Source organism: Triturus cristatus, chromosome 8 (assembly GCF_964204655.1).
Source record: "Triturus cristatus chromosome 8, aTriCri1.1, whole genome shotgun sequence".
In the NCBI taxonomy this organism is placed as follows: Eukaryota; Metazoa; Chordata; class Amphibia; order Caudata; family Salamandridae; genus Triturus; species Triturus cristatus.
In genome coordinates, this window is record NC_140591.1 from 739,920,487 (window position 1) to 739,943,756 (window position 23,270).

Here is a 23,270-nt window from a genome sequence, read left to right on the forward strand (position 1 = left end):
TACTTTCAAAGCATGGGGCTTTCACACGTCAGGTAAACCTGATTACCACTACACAACAAAAGCAGATGCAGCTTTCTTATCTATGTCGTGATAGAACAGTTGTGAATTGAGTAGAAGAAGGGCCCTGATGTGATACTTATTACATGCTTCCTGTAAGATAGTCAAGCATGCAGGCTAGGAAGGAAGATGCAAATATCAATGTATTAGAAAAACACCTAAAGGCGAGTGATATGCTTTCATTCATGCATGGCTAGGAAAAATCGCCATACTGTTGCAAACATTCTTACACCACCAACTGGAAATAAATGATTCTGACATTAAACGTAAAAGTGACAATGCATTTGTATCATCACCTTGAGAAGGATCATCTTCGAATTGAGCCGAGGGCCTCTGCACTCAAAGCCAGAAACACTCCACTAAAATAGGATTCCTGTTGGTGCCAACAATTCTTCATGTTAATGCTTGTTCTAGGTGAGCAGCGAACCGATTGCAGGGCTCTTTTGAAAGCAAGGTCTGAGAACCAACAGATACATCCACACGCCGATTACTTTAGTGTTTTGAGAGAATTCCCTTTCTTGGAACGAGATTGCATGAAATAATCTTCAGGGCTTGGACAATTCCATGGCAAAACAGCACCTATCAACATTGTAGACAACACAATATAACAACTGTTTCTGCCCGGTTTCGAACCGGGGACCTTTCGCGTGTGAGGCGAACGTGATAACCACTACACTACAGAAACAGATACCTACAGTTGATTTTTCTGTAATGAAACTTCTCCGAACTGGCTATTCCATGGGCCTCTGGCTTTAGATTTAATTCATGCAACCTGCCCGACATCCCTAGCTGAACGCTCGTACATGCCATGCAAGACCAGATGTTTGGTATTAGCTCAGACTGGGCAGGGCTGAAGCATGAGACTCTAGCAAAGAATTATCCACTACTGCAAAGAAAAAATTGATGTTGGCTTTGAAACGCAAACTTCAAAACAACTTGAAAAGAGTACCAAGAAAAGGGCTCGTCCGGGCTTTGAACCCGGGACCTCTCGAACCCAAAGCGAGAATCATACCCCTAGACCAACGAGCCCTCAAAATCCTCTTACCTCTCAAAAGCCAATGCCGGCTCTAAGCCCGCAATGAAGATCATGCTGGTATCTTTATGATGCTTGGTCTGTGAATACGCATGAAAGTCAGTCTCAACTTACCCTTTCTCAAACGATAGCACTATCATTTACAAGTGTCTCCTTTTATTTCGTCCCAGCTTTGGACACGTCTTACAGGAAGTCAGCCCTTATTTATATATTTCTGCAGTGGCTGAAGCTTAATGAGAAAGAGTAACAAGTTGTTCATAACAACATAAGAAACACATTGTGCATTTTCTCTCAAATACTCCTTCACTTTGTGCCAATAGAAATACCAAGGTGAATACCTAGGCCACAGATTCAAGCTAAAGATCTTCCTGCTGAATGCAAGGCGCAATAAAAACTGCATATCGCTGGACTAAAGCATTCCTTGCATAGCCTCTAACATCATAACATAACTGAGCTGCTAGCAGCAAGCTAACCAATACCTTTCTGAAATGAGAATTACATGTGCTTATCTGCTCAATCAGTGCTCGATCAGGCTCGATCAGGCGAGACTTAGAAAAGGTGGAAAGGGTCCAAGTGGATGCCCCTTCCTTTTTAGGGTGGGTCCTGCTGACTATCATAGGATTGCTTGTAAAAGTGGCCAGGGTCAGAGGAAAAGCTGCCAACACTTCTTAGCGTTCTCTATAGATGCAGCCATTTTCTGTGTCTGTAATTTCGGCCTTTTCCCAGAAGTCTCTATTCTGCCTAAGCAAATTAACAAAAGCAGTGCTTATTCCTCACTTGCTCAAATGTCCTTCCTGTCCAGAAAGCTCTGATTAAGCATGCTTATTTTCTTTTTCTGGGATATTTTAAATTGTTTCGCTGTCCAGTCTGTGGCAGTAGAAAGCTGCTTATGATGCCAGGTTTTGATGAATCCCCAAGGTGCAAGTACAGAGGAATATATCAGTCTGTAGGATATGGAACTTTTAGCTAACACATCACAATATGTGATGCTTGCCAAGAAAACACTACATTCTGGAGCGCTGATGATCAGAACATTCTGCTCCTGAAGGATAGAAAAGACAGCTTGATTGAAATAAAGTCTGTTTATATTGACGCTCTCTCTCTCCCTATATATACATACATGCGTACACACACACACACAGGTATGTCATGCATTTCTTCAGATTTGTTTCAACCATTTACCATTTATTGGAGAATCCCTACTTTTCAAGTGACTGCAAATGAAGTCATCTCTGGCACTTTTTGTGCAAAGTAAGAGACACACATGGCACCTTTTTATAAAAGTCATCGGTTTCTTTGTTACTGTGTACTTTCAAAGCATGGGGCTTTCACACGTCAGGTAAACCTGATTACCACTACACAACAAAAGCAGATGCAGCTTTCTTATCTATGTCGTGATAGAACAGTTGTGAATTGAGTAGAAGAAGGGCCCTGATGTGATACTTATTACATGCTTCCTGTAAGATAGTCAAACATGCAGGCTAGGAAGGAAGATGCAAATATCAATGTATTAGAAAAACACCTAAAGGCGAGTGATATGCTTTCATTCATGCATGGCTAGGAAAAATCGCCATACTGTTGCAAACATTCTTACACCACCAACTGGAAATAAATGATTCTGACATTAAACGTAAAGGTGACAATGCATTTGTATCATCACCTTGAGAAGGATCATCTTGGAATTGAGCCGAGGGCCTCTGCACTCAAAGCCAGAAACACTCCACTAAAATAAGATTCCTGTTGGTGCCAACAATTCTTCATGTTAATGCTTGTTCTAGGTGAGCAGCGAACCGATTGCAGGGCTCTTTTGAAAGCAAGGTCTGAGAACCAACAGATACATCCACACGCCGATTACTTTAGTGTTTTGAGAGAATTCCCTTTCTTGGAACGAGATTGCATGAAATAATCTTCAGGGCTTGGACAATTCCATGGCAAAACGGCACCTATCAACATTGTAGCCAACACAATATAACAACTGTTTCTGCCCGGTTTCGAACCGGGGACCTTTCGCGTGTGAGGCGAACGTGATAACCACTACACTACAGAAACAGATACCTACAGTTGATTTTTCTGTAATGAAACTGCTCCGAACTGGCTATTCCATGGGCCTCTGGCTTTAGATTTAATTCATGCAACCTGCCCGACATCCCTAGCTGAACGCTCGTACATGCCATGCAAGACCAGATGTTTGGTATTAGCTCAGACTGGGCAGGGCTGAAGCATGAGACTCTAGCAAAGAATTATCCACTACTGCAAAGAAAAAATTGATGTTGGCTTTGAAACGCAAACTTCAAAACAACTTGAAAAGAGTACCAAGAAAAGGGCTCGTCCGGGCTTTGAACCCGGGACCTCTCGCACCCAAAGCGAGAATCATACCCCTAGACCAAAGAGCCCTCAAAATCCTCTTACCTCTCAAAAGCCAATACCGGCTCTAAGCCCGCAATGAAGATCATGCTGGTATCTTTATGATGCTTGGTCTGTGAATACGCATGAAAGTCAGTCTCAACTTACCCTTTCTCAAACGATAGCACTATCATTTACAAGTGTCTCCTTTTATTTCGTCCCAGCTTTGGACACGTCTTACAGGAAGTCAGCCCTTATTTATATATTTCTGCAGTGGCTGAAGCTTAATGAGAAAGAGTAACAAGTTGTTCATAACAACATAAGAAACACATTGTGCATTTTCTCTCAAATACTCCTTCACTTTGTGCCAATAGAAATACCAAGGTGAATACCTAGGCCACAGATTCAAGCTAAAGATCTTCCTGCTGAATGCAAGGCGCAATAAAAACTGCATATCGCTGGACTAAAGCATTCCTTGCATAGCCTCTAACATCATAACATAACTGAGCTGCTAGCAGCAAGCTAACCAATACCTTTCTGAAATGAGAATTACATGTGCTTATCTGCTCAATCAGTGCTCGATCAGGCTCGATGAGGCGAGACTTAGAAAAGGTGGAAAGGGTCCAAGTGGATGCCCCTTCCTTTTTAGGGTGGGTCCTGCTGACTATCATAGGATTGCTTGTAAAAGTGGCCAGGGTCAGAGGAAAAGCTGCCAACACTTCTTAGCGTTCTCTATAGATGCAGCCATTTTCTGTGTCTGTAATTTCGGCCTTTTCCCAGAAGTCTCTATTCTGCCTATGCAAATTAACAAAAGCAGTGCTTATTCCTCACTTGCTCAAATGTCCTTCCTGTCCAGAAAGCTCTGATTAAGCATGCTTATTTGCTTTTTCTGGGATATTTTAAATTGTTTCGCTGTCCAGTCTGTGGCAGTAGAAAGCTGCTTATGATGCCAGGTTTTGATGAATCCCCAAGGTGCAAGTACAGAGGAATATATCAGTCTGTAGGATATGGAACTTTTAGCTAACACATCACAATATGTGATGCTTGCCAAGAAAACACTACATTCTGGAGCGCTGATGATCAGAACATTCTGCTCCTGAAGGATAGAAAAGACAGCTTGATTGAAATAAAGTCTGTTTATATTGACGCTCTCTCTCTCCCTATATATACATACATGCGTACACACACACACACACAGGTATGTCATGCATTTCTTCAGATTTGTTTCAACCATTTACCATTTATTGGAGAATCCCTACTTTTCAAGTGACTGCAAATGAAGTCATCTCTGGCACTTTTTGTGCAAAGTAAGAGACACACATGGCACCTTTTTATAAAAGTCATCGGTTTCTTTGTTACTGTGTACTTTCAAAGCATGGGGCTTTCACACGTCAGGTAAACCTGATTACCACTACACAACAAAAGCAGATGCAGCTTTCTTATCTATGTTGTGATAGAACAGTTGTGAATTGAGTAGAAGAAGGGCCCTGATGTGATACTTATTACATGCTTCCTGTAAGATAGTCAAACATGCAGGCTAGGAAGGAAGATGCAAATATCAATGTATTAGAAAAACACCTAAAGGCGAGTGATATGCTTTCATTCATGCATGGCTAGGAAAAATCGCCATACTGTTGCAAACATTCTTACACCACCAACTGGAAATAAATGATTCTGACATTAAACGTAAAGGTGACAATGCATTTGTATCATCACCTTGAGAAGGATCATCTTGGAATTGAGCCGAGGGCCTCTGCACTCAAAGCCAGAAACACTCCACTAAAATAAGATTCCTGTTGGTGCCAACAATTCTTCATGTTAATGCTTGTTCTAGGTGAGCAGCGAACCGATTGCAGGGCTCTTTTGAAAGCAAGGTCTGAGAACCAACAGATACATCCACACGCCGATTACTTTAGTGTTTTGAGAGAATTCCCTTTCTTGGAACGAGATTGCATGAAATAATCTTCAGGGCTTGGACAATTCCATGGCAAAACGGCACCTATCAACATTGTAGCCAACACAATATAACAACTGTTTCTGCCCGGTTTCGAACCAGGGACCTTTCGCGTGTGAGGCGAACGTGATAACCACTACACTACAGAATCAGATACCTACAGTTGATTTTTCTGTAATGAAACTGCTCCGAACTGGCTATTCCACGGGCCTCTGGCTTTAGATTTAATTCATGCAACCTGCCCGACATCCCTAGCTGAACGCTCGTACATGCCATGCAAGACCAGATGTTTGGTATTAGCTCAGACTGGGCAGGGCTGAAGCATGAGACTCTAGCAAAGAATTATCCACTACTGCAAAGAAAAAATTGATGTTGGCTTTGAAACGCAAACTTCAAAACAACTTGAAAAGAGTACCAAGAAAAGGGCTCGTCCGCGATTTGAACCCGGGACCTCTCGCACCCAAAGCGAGAATCATACCCCTAGACCAACGAGCCCTCAAAATCCTCTTACCTCTCAAAAGCCAATACCGGCTCTAAGCCCGCAATGAAGATCATGCTGGTATCTTTATGATGCTTGGTCTGTGAATACGCATGAAAGTCAGTCTCAACTTACCCTTTCTCAAACGATAGCACTATCATTTACAAGTGTCTCCTTTTATTTTGTCCCAGCTTTGGACACGTCTTACAGGAAGTCAGCCCTTATTTATATATTTCTGCAGTGGCTGAAGCTTAATGAGAAAGAGTAACAAGTTGTTCATAACAACATAAGAAACACATTGTGCATTTTCTCTCAAATACTCCTTCACTTTGTGCCAATAGAAATACCAAGGTGAATACCTAGGCCACAGATTCAAGCTAAAGATCTTCCTGCTGAATGCAAGGCGCAATAAAAACTGCATATCGCTGGACTAAAGCATTCCTTGCATAGCCTCTAACATCATAACATAACTGAGCTGCTAGCAGCAAGCTAACCAATACCTTTCTGAAATGAGAATTACATGTGCTTATCTGCTCAATCAGTGCTCAATCAGGCTCGATCAGGCGAGACTTAGAAAAGGTGGAAAGGGTCCAAGTGGATGCCCCTTCCTTTTTAGGGTGGGTCCTGCTGACTATCATAGGATTGCTTGTAAAAGTGGCCAGGGTCAGAGGAAAAGCTGCCAACACTTCTTAGCGTTCTCTATAGATGCAGCCATTTTCTGTGTCTGTAATTTCGGCCTTTTCCCAGAAGTCTCTATTCTGCCTATGCAAATTAACAAAAGCAGTGCTTATTCCTCACTTGCTCAAATGTCCTTCCTGTCCAGAAAGCTCTGATTAAGCATGCTTATTTTCTTTTTCTGGGATATTTTAAATTGTTTCGCTGTCCAGTCTGTGAGCAGTAGAAAGCTGCTTATCATGCCAGGTTTTGATGAATCCCCAAGGTGCAAGTACAGAGGAATATATCAGTCTGTAGGATATGGAACTTTTAGCTAACACATCACAATATGTGATGCTTGCCAAGAAAACACTACATTCTGGAGCGCTGATGATCAGAACATTCTGCTCCTGAAGGATAGAAAAGACAGCTTGATTGAAATAAAGTCTGTTTATATTGACGCTCTCTCTCTCCCTATATATACATACATGCGTACACACACACACACAGGTATGTCATGCATTTCTTCAGATTTGTTTCAACCATTTACCATTTATTGGAGAATCCCTACTTTTCAAGTGACTGCAAATGAAGTCATCTCTGGCACTTTTTGTGCAAAGTAAGAGACACACATGGCACCTTTTTATAAAAGTCATCGGTTTCTTTGTTACTGTGTACTTTCAAAGCATGGGGCTTTCACACGTCAGGTAAACCTGATTACCACTACACAACAAAAGCAGATGCAGCTTTCTTATCTATGTTGTGATAGAACAGTTGTGAATTGAGTAGAAGAAGGGCCCTGATGTGATACTTATTACATGCTTCCTGTAAGATAGTCAAACATGCAGGCTAGGAAGGAAGATGCAAATATCAATGTATTAGAAAAACACCTAAAGGCGAGTGATATGCTTTCATTCATGCATGGCTAGGAAAAATCGCCATACTGTTGCAAACATTCTTACACCACCAACTGGAAATAAATGATTCTGACATTAAACGTAAAGGTGACAATGCATTTGTATCATCACCTTGAGAAGGATCATCTTGGAATTGAGCCGAGGGCCTCTGCACTCAAAGCCAGAAACACTCCACTAAAATAAGATTCCTGTTGGTGCCAACAATTCTTCATGTTAATGCTTGTTCTAGGTGAGCAGCGAACCGATTGCAGGGCTCTTTTGAAAGCAAGGTCTGAGAACCAACAGATACATCCACACGCCGATTACTTTAGTGTTTTGAGAGAATTCCCTTTCTTGGAACGAGATTGCATGAAATAATCTTCAGGGCTTGGACAATTCCATGGCAAAACGGCACCTATCAACATTGTAGCCAACACAATATAACAACTGTTTCTGCCCGGTTTCGAACCAGGGACCTTTCGCGTGTGAGGCGAACGTGATAACCACTACACTACAGAATCAGATACCTACAGTTGATTTTTCTGTAATGAAACTGCTCCGAACTGGCTATTCCATGGGCCTCTGGCTTTAGATTTAATTCATGCAACCTGCCCGACATCCCTAGCTGAACGCTTGTACATGCCATGCAAGACCAGATGTTTGGTATTAGCTCAGACTGGGCAGGGCTGAAGCATGAGACTCTAGCAAAGAATTATCCACTACTGGAAAGAAAAAATTGATGTTGGCTTTGAAACGCAAACTTCAAAACAACTTGAAAAGAGTACCAAGAAAAGGGCTCGTCCGCGATTTGAACCCGGGACCTCTCGCACCCAAAGCGAGAATCATACCCCTAGACCAACGAGCCCTCAAAATCCTCTTACCTCTCAAAAGCCAATACCGGCTCTAAGCCCGCAATGAAGATCATGCTGGTATCTTTATGATGCTTGGTCTGTGAATACGCATGAAAGTCAGTCTCAACTTACCCTTTCTCAAACGATAGCACTATCATTTACAAGTGTCTCCTTTTATTTTGTCCCAGCTTTGGACACGTCTTACAGGAAGTCAGCCCTTATTTATATATTTCTGCAGTGGCTGAAGCTTAATGAGAAAGAGTAACAAGTTGTTCATAACAACATAAGAAACACATTGTGCATTTTCTCTCAAATACTCCTTCACTTTGTGCCAATAGAAATACCAAGGTGAATACCTAGGCCACAGATTCAAGCTAAAGATCTTCCTGCTGAATGCAAGGCGCAATAAAAACTGCATATCGCTGGACTAAAGCATTCCTTGCATAGCCTCTAACATCATAACATAACTGAGCTGCTAGCAGCAAGCTAACCAATACCTTTCTGAAATGAGAATTACATGTGCTTATCTGCTCAATCAGTGCTCTATTAGGCTCGATCAGGCGAGACTTAGAAAAGGTGGAAAGGGTCCAAGTGGATGCCCCTTCCTTTTTAGGGTGGGTCCTGCTGACTATCATAGGATTGCTTGTAAAAGTGGCCAGGGTCAGAGGAAAAGCTGCCAACACTTCTTAGCGTTCTCTATAGATGCAGCCATTTTCTGTGTCTGTAATTTCGGCCTTTTCCCAGAAGTCTCTATTCTGCCTATGCAAATTAACAAAAGCAGTGCTTATTCCTCACTTGCTCAAATGTCCTTCCTGTCCAGAAAGCTCTGATTAAGCATGCTTATTTTCTTTTTCTGGGATATTTTAAATTGTTTCGCTGTCCAGTCTGTGAGCAGTAGAAAGCTGCTTATCATGCCAGGTTTTGATGAATCCCCAAGGTGCAAGTACAGAGGAATATATCAGTCTGTAGGATATGGAACTTTTAGCTAACACATCACAATATGTGATGCTTGCCAAGAAAACACTACATTCTGGAGCGCTGATGATCAGAACATTCTGCTCCTGAAGGATAGAAAAGACAGCTTGATTGAAATAAAGTCTGTTTATATTGACGCTCTCTCTCTCCCTATATATACATACATGCGTACACACACACACACAGGTATGTCATGCATTTCTTCAGATTTGTTTCAACCATTTACCATTTATTGGAGAATCCCTACTTTTCAAGTGACTGCAAATGAAGTCATCTCTGGCACTTTTTGTGCAAAGTAAGAGACACACATGACACCTTTTTATAAAAGTCATCGGTTTCTTTGTTACTGTGTACTTTCAAAGCATGGGGCTTTCACACGTCAGGTAAACCTGATTACCACTACACAACAAAAGCAGATGCAGCTTTCTTATCTATGTCGTGATAGAACAGTTGTGAATTGAGTAGAAGAAGGGCCCTGATGTGATACTTATTACATGCTTCCTGTAAGATAGTCAAGCATGCAGGCTAGGAAGGAAGATGCAAATATCAATGTATTAGAAAAACACCTAAAGGCGAGTGATATGCTTTCATTCATGCATGGCTAGGAAAAATCGCCATACTGTTGCAAACATTCTTACACCACCAACTGGAAATAAATGATTCTGACATTAAACGTAAAAGTGACAATGCATTTGTATCATCACCTTGAGAAGGATCATCTTCGAATTGAGCCGAGGGCCTCTGCACTCAAAGCCAGAAACACTCCACTAAAATAGGATTCCTGTTGGTGCCAACAATTCTTCATGTTAATGCTTGTTCTAGGTGAGCAGCGAACCGATTGCAGGGCTCTTTTGAAAGCAAGGTCTGAGAACCAACAGATACATCCACACGCCGATTACTTTAGTGTTTTGAGAGAATTCCCTTTCTTGGAACGAGATTGCATGAAATAATCTTCAGGGCTTGGACAATTCCATGGCAAAACAGCACCTATCAACATTGTAGCCAACACAATATAACAACTGTTTCTGCCCGGTTTCGAACCGGGGACCTTTCGCGTGTGAGGCGAACGTGATAACCACTACACTACAGAAACAGATACCTACAGTTGATTTTTCTGTAATGAAACTGCTCCGAACTGGCTATTCCATGGGCCTCTGGCTTTAGATTTAATTCATGCAACCTGCCCGACATCCCTAGCTGAACGCTCGTACATGCCATGCAAGACCAGATGTTTGGTATTAGCTCAGACTGGGCAGGGCTGAAGCATGAGACTCTAGCAAAGAATTATCCACTACTGCAAAGAAAAAATTGATGTTGGCTTTGAAACGCAAACTTCAAAACAACTTGAAAAGAGTACCAAGAAAAGGGCTCGTCCGGGCTTTGAACCCGGGACCTCTCGCACCCAAAGCGAGAATCATACCCCTAGACCAACAAGCCCTCAAAATCCTCTTACCTCTCAAAAGCCAATGCCGGCTCTAAGCCCGCAATGAAGATCATGCTGGTATCTTTATGATGCTTGGTCTGTGAATACGCATGAAAGTCAGTCTCAACTTACCCTTTCTCAAACGATAGCACTATCATTTACAAGTGTCTCCTTTTATTTCGTCCCAGCTTTGGACACGTCTTACAGGAAGTCAGCCCTTATTTATATATTTCTGCAGTGGCTGAAGCTTAATGAGAAAGAGTAACAAGTTGTTCATAACAACATAAGAAACACATTGTGCATTTTCTCTCAAATACTCCTTCACTTTGTGCCAATAGAAATACCAAGGTGAATACCTAGGCCACAGATTCAAGCTAAAGATCTTCCTGCTGAATGCAAGGCGCAATAAAAACTGCATATCGCTGGACTAAAGCATTCCTTGCATAGCCTCTAACATCATAACATAACTGAGCTGCTAGCAGCAAGCTAACCAATACCTTTCTGAAATGAGAATTACATGTGCTTATCTGCTCAATCAGTGCTCGATCAGGCGAGACTTAGAAAAGGTGGAAAGGGTCCAAGTGGATGCCCCTTCCTTTTTAGGGTGGGTCCTGCTGACTATCATAGGATTGCTTGTAAAAGTGGCCAGGGTCAGAGGAAAAGCTGCCAACACTTCTTAGCGTTCTCTATAGATGCAGCCATTTTCTGTGTCTGTAATTTCGGCCTTTTCCCAGAAGTCTCTATTCTGCCTAAGCAAATTAACAAAAGCAGTGCTTATTCCTCACTTGCTCAAATGTCCTTCCTGTCCAGAAAGCTCTGATTAAGCATGCTTATTTTCTTTTTCTGGGATATTTTAAATTGTTTCGCTGTCCAGTCTGTGGCAGTAGAAAGCTGCTTATGATGCCAGGTTTTGATGAATCCCCAAGGTGCAAGTACAGAGGAATATATCAGTCTGTAGGATATGGAACTTTTAGCTAACACATCACAATATGTGATGCTTGCCAAGAAAACACTACATTCTGGAGCGCTGATGATCAGAACATTCTGCTCCTGAAGGATAGAAAAGACAGCTTGATTGAAATAAAGTCTGTTTATATTGACGCTCTCTCTCTCCCTATATATACATACATGCGTACACACACACACACAGGTATGTCATGCATTTCTTCAGATTTGTTTCAACCATTTACCATTTATTGGAGAATCCCTACTTTTCAAGTGACTGCAAATGAAGTCATCTCTGGCACTTTTTGTGCAAAGTAAGAGACACACATGGCACCTTTTTATAAAAGTCATCGGTTTCTTTGTTACTGTGTACTTTCAAAGCATGGGGCTTTCACACGTCAGGTAAACCTGATTACCACTACACAACAAAAGCAGATGCAGCTTTCTTATCTATGTCGTGATAGAACAGTTGTGAATTGAGTAGAAGAAGGGCCCTGATGTGATACTTATTACATGCTTCCTGTAAGATAGTCAAACATGCAGGCTAGGAAGGAAGATGCAAATATCAATGTATTAGAAAAACACCTAAAGGCGAGTGATATGCTTTCATTCATGCATGGCTAGGAAAAATTGCCATACTGTTGCAAACATTCTTACACCACCAACTGGAAATAAATGATTCTGACATTAAACGTAAAGGTGACAATGCATTTGTATCATCACCTTGAGAAGGATCATCTTGGAATTGAGCCGAGGGCCTCTGCACTCAAAGCCAGAAACACTCCACTAAAATAAGATTCCTGTTGGTGCCAACAATTCTTCATGTTAATGCTTGTTCTAGGTGAGCAGCGAACCGATTGCAGGGCTCTTTTGAAAGCAAGGTCTGAGAACCAACAGATACATCCACACGCCGATTACTTTAGTGTTTTGAGAGAATTCCCTTTCTTGGAACGAGATTGCATGAAATAATCTTCAGGGCTTGGACAATTCCATGGCAAAACGGCACCTATCAACATTGTAGCCAACACAATATAACAACTGTTTCTGCCCGGTTTCGAACCGGGGACCTTTCGCGTGTGAGGCGAACGTGATAACCACTACACTACAGAAACAGATACCTACAGTTGATTTTTCTGTAATGAAACTGCTCCGAACTGGCTATTCCATGGGCCTCTGGCTTTAGATTTAATTCATGCAACCTGCCCGACATCCCTAGCTGAACGCTCGTACATGCCATGCAAGACCAGATGTTTGGTATTAGCTCAGACTGGGCAGGGCTGAAGCATGAGACTCTAGCAAAGAATTATCCACTACTGCAAAGAAAAAATTGATGTTGGCTTTGAAACGCAAACTTCAAAACAACTTGAAAAGAGTACCAAGAAAAGGGCTCGTCCGGGCTTTGAACCCGGGACCTCTCGCACCCAAAGCGAGAATCATACCCCTAGACCAACGAGCCCTCAAAATCCTCTTACCTCTCAAAAGCCAATACCGGCTCTAAGCCCGCAATGAAGATCATGCTGGTATCTTTATGATGCTTGGTCTGTGAATACGCATGAAAGTCAGTCTCAACTTACCCTTTCTCAAACGATAGCACTATCATTTACAAGTGTCTCCTTTTATTTCGTCCCAGCTTTGGACACGTCTTACAGGAAGTCAGCCCTTATTTATATATTTCTGCAGTGGCTGAAGCTTAATGAGAAAGAGTAACAAGTTGTTCATAACAACATAAGAAACACATTGTGCATTTTCTCTCAAATACTCCTTCACTTTGTGCCAATAGAAATACCAAGGTGAATACCTAGGCCACAGATTCAAGCTAAAGATCTTCCTGCTGAATGCAAGGCGCAATAAAAACTGCATATCGCTGGACTAAAGCATTCCTTGCATAGCCTCTAACATCATAACATAACTGAGCTGCTAGCAGCAAGCTAACCAATACCTTTCTGAAATGAGAATTACATGTGCTTATCTGCTCAATCAGTGCTCGATCAGGCTCGATGAGGCGAGACTTAGAAAAGGTGGAAAGGGTCCAAGTGGATGCCCCTTCCTTTTTAGGGTGGGTCCTGCTGACTATCATAGGATTGCTTGTAAAAGTGGCCAGGGTCAGAGGAAAAGCTGCCAACACTTCTTAGCGTTCTCTATAGATGCAGCCATTTTCTGTGTCTGTAATTTCGGCCTTTTCCCAGAAGTCTCTATTCTGCCTATGCAAATTAACAAAAGCAGTGCTTATTCCTCACTTGCTCAAATGTCCTTCCTGTCCAGAAAGCTCTGATTAAGCATGCTTATTTGCTTTTTCTGGGATATTTTAAATTGTTTCGCTGTCCAGTCTGTGAGCAGTAGAAAGCTGCTTATCATGCCAGGTTTTGATGAATCCCCAAGGTGCAAGTACAGAGGAATATATCAGTCTGTAGGATATGGAACTTTTAGCTAACACATCACAATATGTGATGCTTGCCAAGAAAACACTACATTCTGGAGCGCTGATGATCAGAACATTCTGCTCCTGAAGGATAGAAAAGACAGCTTGATTGAAATAAAGTCCGTTTATATTGACGCTCTCTCTCTCCCTATATATACATACATGCGTACACACACACACACAGGTATGTCATGCATTTCTTCAGATTTGTTTCAACCATTTACCATTTATTGGAGAATCCCTACTTTTCAAGTGACTGCAAATGAAGTCATCTCTGGCACTTTTTGTGCAAAGTAAGAGACACACATGACACCTTTTTATAAAAGTCATCGGTTTCTTTGTTACTGTGTACTTTCAAAGCATGGGGCTTTCACACGTCAGGTAAACCTGATTACCACTACACAACAAAAGCAGATGCAGCTTTCTTATCTATGTCGTGATAGAACAGTTGTGAATTGAGTAGAAGAAGGGCCCTGATGTGATACTTATTACATGCTTCCTGTAAGATAGTCAAGCATGCAGGCTAGGAAGGAAGATGCAAATATCAATGTATTAGAAAAACACCTAAAGGCGAGTGATATGCTTTCATTCATGCATGGCTAGGAAAAATCGCCATACTGTTGCAAACATTCTTACACCACCAACTGGAAATAAATGATTCTGACATTAAACGTAAAAGTGACAATGCATTTGTATCATCACCTTGAGAAGGATCATCTTCGAATTGAGCCGAGGGCCTCTGCACTCAAAGCCAGAAACACTCCACTAAAATAGGATTCCTGTTGGTGCCAACAATTCTTCATGTTAATGCTTGTTCTAGGTGAGCAGCGAACCGATTGCAGGGCTCTTTTGAAAGCAAGGTCTGAGAACCAACAGATACATCCACACGCCGATTACTTTAGTGTTTTGAGAGAATTCCCTTTCTTGGAACGAGATTGCATGAAATAATCTTCAGGGCTTGGACAATTCCATGGCAAAACGGCACCTATCAACATTGTAGCCAACACAATATAACAACTGTTTCTGCCCGGTTTCGAACCGGGGACCTTTCGCGTGTGAGGCGAACGTGATAACCACTACACTACAGAAACAGATACCTACAGTTGATTTTTCTGTAATGAAACTGCTCCGAACTGGCTATTCCATGGGCCTCTGGCTTTAGATTTAATTCATGCAACCTGCCCGACATCCCTAGCTGAACGCTCGTACATGCCATGCAAGACCAGATGTTTGGTATTAGCTCAGACTGGGCAGGGCTGAAGCATGAGACTCTAGCAAAGAATTATCCACTACTGCAAAGAAAAAATTGATGTTGGCTTTGAAACGCAAACTTCAAAACAACTTGAAAAGAGTACCAAGAAAAGGGCTCGTCCGGGCTTTGAACCCGGGACCTCTCGCACCCAAAGCGAGAATCATACCCCTAGACCAACGAGCCCTCAAAATCCTCTTACCTCTCAAAAGCCAATGCCGGCTCTAAGCCCGCAATGAAGATCATGCTGGTATCTTTATGATGCTTGGTCTGTGAATACGCATGAAAGTCAGTCTCAACTTACCCTTTCTCAAACGATAGCACTATCATTTACAAGTGTCTCCTTTTATTTCGTCCCAGCTTTGGACACGTCTTACAGGAAGTCAGCCCTTATTTATATATTTCTGCAGTGGCTGAAGCTTAATGAGAAAGAGTAACAAGTTGTTCATAACAACATAAGAAACACATTGTGCATTTTCTCTCAAATACTCCTTCACTTTGTGCCAATAGAAATACCAAGGTGAATACCTAGGCCACAGATTCAAGCTAAAGATCTTCCTGCTGAATGCAAGGCGCAATAAAAATTGCATATCGCTGGACTAAAGCATTCCTTGCATAGCCTCTAACATCATAACATAACTGAGCTGCTAGCAGCAAGCTAACCAATACCTTTCTGAAATGAGAATTACATGTGCTTATCTGCTCAATCAGTGCTCGATCAAGCTCGATCAGGCGAGACTTAGAAAAGGTGGAAAGGGTCCAAGTGGATGCCCCTTCCTTTTTAGGGTGGGTCCTGCTGACTATCATAGGATTGCTTGTAAAAGTGGCCAGGGTCAGAGGAGAAGCTGCCAACACTTCTTAGCGTTCTCTATAGATGCAGTTATTTTCTGTGTCTGTAATTTCGGCCTTTTCCCAGAAGTCTCTATTCTGCCTATGCAAATTAACAAAAGCAGTGCTTATTCCTCACTTGCTCAAATGTCCTTCCTGTCCAGAAAGCTCTGATGAAGCATGCTTATTTTCTTTTTCTGGGATATTTTAAATTGTTTCGCTGTGCAGTCTGTGAGCAGTAGAAAGCTGCTTATTATGCCAGGTTTTGATGAATCCCCAAGGTGCAAGTACAGAGGAATATATCAGTCTGTAGGATATGGAACTTTTAGCTAACACATCACAATATGTGATGCTTGCCAAGAAAACACTACATTCTGGAGCGCTGATGATCAGAACATTCTGCTCCTGAAGGATAGAAAAGACAGCTTGATTGAAATAAAGTCTGTTTATATTGACGCTCTCTCTCTCCCTATATATACATACATGCGTACACACACACACACAGGTATGTCATGCATTTCTTCAGATTTGTTTCAACCATTTACCATTTATTGGAGAATCCCTACTTTTCAAGTGACTGCAAATGAAGTCATCTCTGGCACTTTTTGTGCAAAGTAAGAGACACACATGGCACCTTTTTATAAAAGTCATCGGTTTCTTTGTTACTGTGTACTTTCAAAGCATGGGGCTTTCACACGTCAGGTAAACCTGATTACCACTACACAACAAAAGCAGATGCAGCTTTCTTATCTATGTCGTGATAGAACAGTTGTGAATTGAGTAGAAGAAGGGCCCTGATGTGATACTTATTACATGCTTCCTGTAAGATAGTCAAACATGCAGGCTAGGAAGGAAGATGCAAATATCAATGTATTAGAAAAACACCTAAAGGCGAGTGATATGCTTTCATTCATGCATGGCTAGGAAAAATCGCCATACTGTTGCAAACATTCTTACACCACCAACTGGAAATAAATGATTCTGACATTAAACGTAAAGGTGACAATGCATTTGTATCATCACCTTGAGAAGGATCATCTTGGAATTGAGCCGAGGGCCTCTGCACTCAAAGCCAGAAACACTCCACTAAAATAGGATTCCTGTTGGTGCCAACAATTCTTCATGTTAATGCTTGTTCTAGGTGAGCAGCGAACCGATTGCAGGGCTCTTTTGAAAGCAAGGTCTGAGAACCAACAGATACATCCACACGCCGATTACTTTAGTGTTTTGAGAGAATTCCCTTTCTTGGAACGAGATTGCATGAAATAATCTTCAGGGCTTGGACAATTCCATGGCAAAACGGCACCTATCAACATTGTAGCCAACACAATATAACAACTGTTTCTGCCCGGTTTCGAACCGGGGACCTTTCGCGTGTGAGGCGAACGTGATAACCACTACACTACAGAAACAGATACCTACAGTTGATTTTTCTGTAATGAAACTGCTCCGAACTGGCTATTCCATGGGCCTCTGGCTTTAGATTTCTTTCATGCAACCTGCCCGACATCCCTAGCTGAACGCTCGTACATGCCATGCAAGACCAGATGTTTGGTATTAGCTCAGACTGGGCAGGGCTGAAGCATGAGACTCTAGCAAAGAATTATCCACTACTGCAAAGAAAAAATTGATGTTGGCTTTGAAACGCAAACTTCAAAACAACTTGAAAAGAGTACCAAGAAAAGGGCTCGTCCGGGATTTGAACCCGGGACCTCTCGCACCCAAAGCGAGAATCATACCCCTAGACCAACGAGCCCTCAAAATCCTCTTACCTCTCAAAAGCCAATACCGGCTCTAAGCCCGCAATGAAGATCATGCTGGTATCTTTATGATGCTTGGTCTGTGAATACGCATTAAAGTCAGTCTCAACTTACCCTTTCTCAAACGATAGCACTATCATTTACAAGTGTCTCCTTTTATTTCGTCCCAGCTTTGGACACGTCTTACAGGAAGTCAGCCCTTATTTATATATTTCTGCAGTGGCTGAAGCTTAATGAGAAAGAGTAACAAGTTGTTCATAACAACATAATAAACACATTGTGCATTTTCTCTCAAATACTCCTTCACTTTGTGCCAATAGAAATACCAAGGTGAATACCTAGGCCACAGATTCAAGCTAAAGATCTTCCTGCTGAATGCAAGGCGCAATAAAAACTGCATATCGCTGGACTAAAGCATTCCTTGCATAGCCTCTAACATCATAACATAACTGAGCTGCTAGCAGCAAGCTAACCAATACCTTTCTGAAATGAGAATTACATGTGCTTATCTGCTCAATCAGTGCTCAATCAGGCTCGATCAGAAAAGGTGGAAAGGGTCCAAGTGGATGCCCCTTCCTTTTTAGGGTGGGTCCTGCTGACTATCATAGGATTGCTTGTAAAAGTGGCCAGGGTCAGAGGAAAAGCTGCCAACACTTCTTAGCGTTCTCTATAGATGCAGCCATTTTCTGTGTCTGTAATTTCGTCCTTTTCCCAGAAGTCTCTATTCTGCCTATGCAAATTAACAAAAGCAGTGCTTATTTCTCACTTGCTCAAATGTCCTTCCTGTCCAGAAAGCTCTGATTAAGCATGCTTATTTTCTTTTTCTGGGATATTTTAAATTGTTTCGCTGTCCAGTCTGTGGCAGTAGAAAGCTGCTTATGATGCCAGGTTTTGATGAATCCCCAAGGTACAAGTACAGAGGAATATATCAGTCAGTGGGATATGGAACATTTAGCTAACACATCACAATATGTGATGCTTGCCAAGAAAACACTACATTCTGGAGCGCTGATGATCAGAACATTCTGCTCCTGAAGGATAGAAAAGACAGCTTGATTGAAATAAAGTCTGTTTATATTGACGCTCTCTCTCTCCCTATATATACATACATGCGTACACACACACACACAGGTATGTCATGCATTTCTTCAGATTTGTTTCAACCCTTTACCATTTATTGGAGAATCCCTACTTTTCAAGTGACTGCAAATGAAGTCATCTCTGGCACTTTTTGTGCAAAGTAAGAGACACACATGACACCTTTTTATAAAAATCATCGGTTTCTTTGTTACTGTGTACTTTCAAAGCATGGGGCTTTCACACGTCAGGTAAACCTGATTACCACTACACAACAAAAGCAGATGCAGCTTTCTTATCTATGTCGTGATAGAACAGTTGTGAATTGAGTAGAAGAAGGGCCCTGATGTGATACTTATTACATGCTTCCTGTAAGATAGTCAAACATGCAGGCTAGGAAGGAAGATGCAAATATCAATGTATTAGAAAAACACCTAAAGGCGAGTGATATGCTTTCATTCATGCATGGCTAGGAAAAATCGCCATACTGTTGCAAACATTCTTACACCACCAACTGGAAATAAATGATTCTGACATTAAACGTAAAGGTGACAATGCATTTGTATCATCACCTTGAGAAGGATCATCTTGGAATTGAGCCGAGGGCCTCTGCACTCAAAGCCAGAAACACTCCACTAAAATAATATTCCTGTTGGCGCCAACAATTCTTCATGTTAATGCTTGTTCTAGGTGAGCAGCGAACCGATTGCAGGGCTCTTTTGAAAGCAAGGTCTGAGAACCAACAGATACATCCACACGCCGATTACTTTAGTGTTTTGAGAGAATTCCCTTTCTTGGAACGAGATTGCATGAAATAATCTTCAGGGCTTGGACAATTCCATGGCAAAACGGCACCTATCAACATTGTAGCCAACACAATATAACAACTGTTTCTGCCTGGTTTCGAACCGGAGACCTTTCGCGTGTGAGGCGAACGTGATAACCACTACACTACAGAAACAGATACCTACAGTTGATTTTTCTGTAATGAAACTGCTCCGAACTGGCTATTCCATGGGCCTCTGGCTTTAGATTTAATTCATGCAACCTGCCCGACATCCCTAGCTGAACGCTCGTACATGCCATGCAAGACCAGATGTTTGGTATTAGCTCAGACTGGGCAGGGCTGAAGCATGAGACTCTAGCAAAGAATTATCCACTACTGCAAAGAAAAAATTGATGTTGGCTTTGAAACGCAAACTTCAAAACAACTTGCAAAGAGTACCAAGAAAAGGGCTCGTCCGGGATTTAAACCCGGGACCTCTCGCACCCAAAGCGAGAATCATACCCCTAGACCAACGAGCCCTCAAAATTCTCTTACCTCTCAAAAGCCAATACCGGCTCTAAGCCCGCAATGAAGATCATGCTGGTATCTTTATGATGCTTGGTCTGTGAATACGCATGAAAGTCAGTCTCAACTTACCCTTTCTCAAACGATAGCACTATCATTTACAAGTGTCTCCTTTTATTTCGTCCCAGCTTTGGACACGTCTTACAGGAAGTCAGCCCTTATTTATATATTTCTGCAGTGGCTGAAGCTTAATGAGAAAGAGTAACAAGTTGTTCATAACAACATAAGAAACACATTGTGCATTTTCTCTCAAATACTCCTTCACTTTGTGCCAATAGGTGAATACCTAGGCCACAGATTCAAGCTAAAGATCTTCCTGCTGAATGCAAGGCGCAATAAAAACTGCATATCGCTGGACTAAAGCATTCCTTGCATAGCCTCTAACATCATAACATAACTGAGCTGAGCTGCTAGCAGCAAGCTAACCAATACCTTTCTGAAATGAGAATTACATGTGCTTATCTGCTCAATCAGTGCTCAATTAGGCTCGATCAGGCGAGACTTAGAAAAGGTGGAAAGGGTCCAAGTGGATGCCCCTTCCTTTTTAGGGTGGGTCCTGCTGACTATCATAGGATTGCTTGTAAAAGTGGCCAGGGTCAGAGGAAAAGCTGCCAACACTTCTTAGCGTTCTCTATAGATGCAGCCATTTTCTGTGTCTGTAATTTCCGCCTTTTCCCAGAAGTCTCTATTCTGCCTATGCAAATTAACAAAAGCAGTGCTTATTCCTCACTTGCTCAAATGTCCTTCCTGTCCAGAAAGCTCTGATTAAGCATGCTTATTTTCTTTTTCTGAGATATTTTAAATTGTTTCGCTGTCCAGTCTGTGGCAGTAGAAAGCTGCTTATGATGCCAGGTTTTGATGAATCCCCAAGGTGCAAGTACAGAGGAATATATCAGTCTGTAGGATATGGAACTTTTAGCTAACACATCACAATATGTGATGCTTGCCAAGAAAACACTACATTCTGGAGCGCTGATGATCAGAACATTCTGCTCCTGAAGGATAGAAAAGACAGCTTGATTGAAATAAAGTCTGTTTATATTGACGCTCTCTCTCTCCCTATATATACATACATGCGTATACACACACACACAGGTATGTCATGCATTTCTTCAGATTTGTTTCAACCATTTACCATTTATTGGAGAATCCCTACTTTTCAAGTGACTGCAAATGAAGTCATCTCTGGCACTTTTTGTGCAAAGTAAGATACACACATGACACCTTTTTATAAAAGTCACCGGTTTCTTTGTTACTGTGTAATTTCAAAGCATGGGGCTTTCACACGTCAGGTAAACCTGATTACCACTACACAACAAAAGCAGATGCAGCTTTCTTATCTATGTCGTGATAGAACAGTTGTGATTTGAGTAGAAGAAGGGCCCTGATGTGATACTTATTACATGCTTCCTGTAAGATAGTCAAACATGCAGGCTAGGAAGGAAGATGCAAATATCAATGTATTAGAAAAACACCTAAAGGCGAGTGATATGCTTTCATTCATGCATGGCTAGGAAAAATCGCCATACTGTTGCAAACATTCTTACACCACCAACTGGAAATAAATGATTCTGACATTAAACGTAAAGGTGACAATGCATTTGTATCATCACCTTGAGAAGGATCATCTTGGAATTGAGCCGAGGGCCTCTGCACTCAAAGCCAGAAACACTCCACTAAAATAAGATTCCTGTTGGTGCCAACAATTCTTCATGTTAATGCTTGTTCTAGGTGAGCAGCGAACCGATTGCTGGGCTCTTTTGAAAGCAAGGTCTGAGAACCAACAGATACATCCACACGCCGATTACTTTAGTGTTTTGAGAGAATTCCCTTTCTTGGAACGAGATTGCATGAAATAATCTTCAGGGCTTGGACAATTCCATGGCAAAACAGCACCTATCAACATTGTAGCCAACACAATATAACAACTGTTTCTGCCCGGTTTCGAACCGAGGACCTTTCGCGTGTGAGGCAAACATGATAACCACTACACTACAGAAACAGATACCTACAGTTGATTTTTCTGTAATGAAACTGCTCCGAACTGGCTATTCCATGGGCCTCTGGCTTTAGATTTCTTTCATGCAACCTGCCCGACATCCCTAGCTGAACGCTCGTACATGCCATGCAAGACCAGATGTTTGGTATTAGCTCAGACTGGGCAGGGCTGAAGCATGAGACTCTAGCAAAGAATTATCCACTACTGCAAAGAAAAAATTGATGTTGGCTTTGAAACGCAAACTTCAAAACAACTTGAAAAGAGTACCAAGAAAAGGGCTCGTCCGGGATTTGAACCCGGGACCTCTCGCACCCAAAGCGAGAATCATACCCCTAGACCAACGAGCCCTCAAAATCCTCTTACCTCTCAAAAGCCAATACCGGCTCTAAGCCCGCAATGAAGATCATGCTGGTATCTTTATGATGCTTGGTCTGTGAATACGCATGAAAGTCAGTCTCAACTTACCCTTTCTCAAACGATAGCACTATCATTTACAAGTGTCTCCTTTTATTTCGTCCCAGCTTTGGACACGTCTTACAGGAAGTCAGCCCTTATTTATATATTTCTGCAGTGGCTGAAGCTTAATGAGAAAGAGTAACAAGTTGTTCATAACAACATAAGAAACACATTGTGCATTTTCTCTCAAATACTCCTTCACTTTGTGCCAATAGAAATACCAAGGTGAATACCTAGGCCACAGATTCAAGCTAAAGATCTTCCTGCTGAATGCAAGGCGCAATAAAAACTGCATATCGCTGGACTAAAGCATTCCTTGCATAGCCTCTAACATCATAACATAACTGAGCTGCTAGCAGCAAGCTAACCAATACCTTTCTGAAATGAGAATTACATGTGCTTATCTGCTCAATCAGTGCTCGATCAGGCTCGATGAGGCGAGACTTAGAAAAGGTGGAAAGGGTCCAAGTGGATGCCCCTTCCTTTTTAGGGTGGGTCCTGCTGACTATCATAGGATTGCTT

General features: G+C 41.9%; 8 non-coding genes across 8 annotated transcripts; all 8 read right to left on the reverse strand.

Annotated features, from left to right (window-relative positions):
- Positions 1 to 669: 669 nt before the first annotated feature.
- TRNAV-CAC (transfer RNA valine (anticodon CAC)) lies at positions 670 to 742 on the reverse strand. Its single transcript has one exon. It is a non-coding gene; the product is annotated as a tRNA-Val (tRNA).
- A 2,324-nt stretch (positions 743 to 3,066) lies between these two features.
- Positions 3,067 to 3,139, reverse strand: TRNAV-CAC (transfer RNA valine (anticodon CAC)). The gene has a single exon. It is a non-coding gene; the product is annotated as a tRNA-Val (tRNA).
- Positions 3,140 to 10,261: 7,122 nt separating this feature from the next.
- TRNAV-CAC (transfer RNA valine (anticodon CAC)) lies at positions 10,262 to 10,334 on the reverse strand. The gene has a single exon. It is a non-coding gene; the product is annotated as a tRNA-Val (tRNA).
- Positions 10,335 to 12,648: 2,314 nt separating this feature from the next.
- Positions 12,649 to 12,721, reverse strand: TRNAV-CAC (transfer RNA valine (anticodon CAC)). The gene has a single exon. It is a non-coding gene; the product is annotated as a tRNA-Val (tRNA).
- Positions 12,722 to 15,046: 2,325 nt separating this feature from the next.
- Positions 15,047 to 15,119, reverse strand: TRNAV-CAC (transfer RNA valine (anticodon CAC)). Its single transcript has one exon. It is a non-coding gene; the product is annotated as a tRNA-Val (tRNA).
- A 2,325-nt stretch (positions 15,120 to 17,444) lies between these two features.
- Positions 17,445 to 17,517, reverse strand: TRNAV-CAC (transfer RNA valine (anticodon CAC)). The gene has a single exon. It is a non-coding gene; the product is annotated as a tRNA-Val (tRNA).
- A 272-nt stretch (positions 17,518 to 17,789) lies between these two features.
- TRNAP-UGG (transfer RNA proline (anticodon UGG)) lies at positions 17,790 to 17,861 on the reverse strand. Its single transcript has one exon. It is a non-coding gene; the product is annotated as a tRNA-Pro (tRNA).
- Positions 17,862 to 22,567: 4,706 nt separating this feature from the next.
- TRNAP-UGG (transfer RNA proline (anticodon UGG)) lies at positions 22,568 to 22,639 on the reverse strand. Its single transcript has one exon. It is a non-coding gene; the product is annotated as a tRNA-Pro (tRNA).
- Between the last annotated feature and the right edge of the window lie 631 nt (positions 22,640 to 23,270).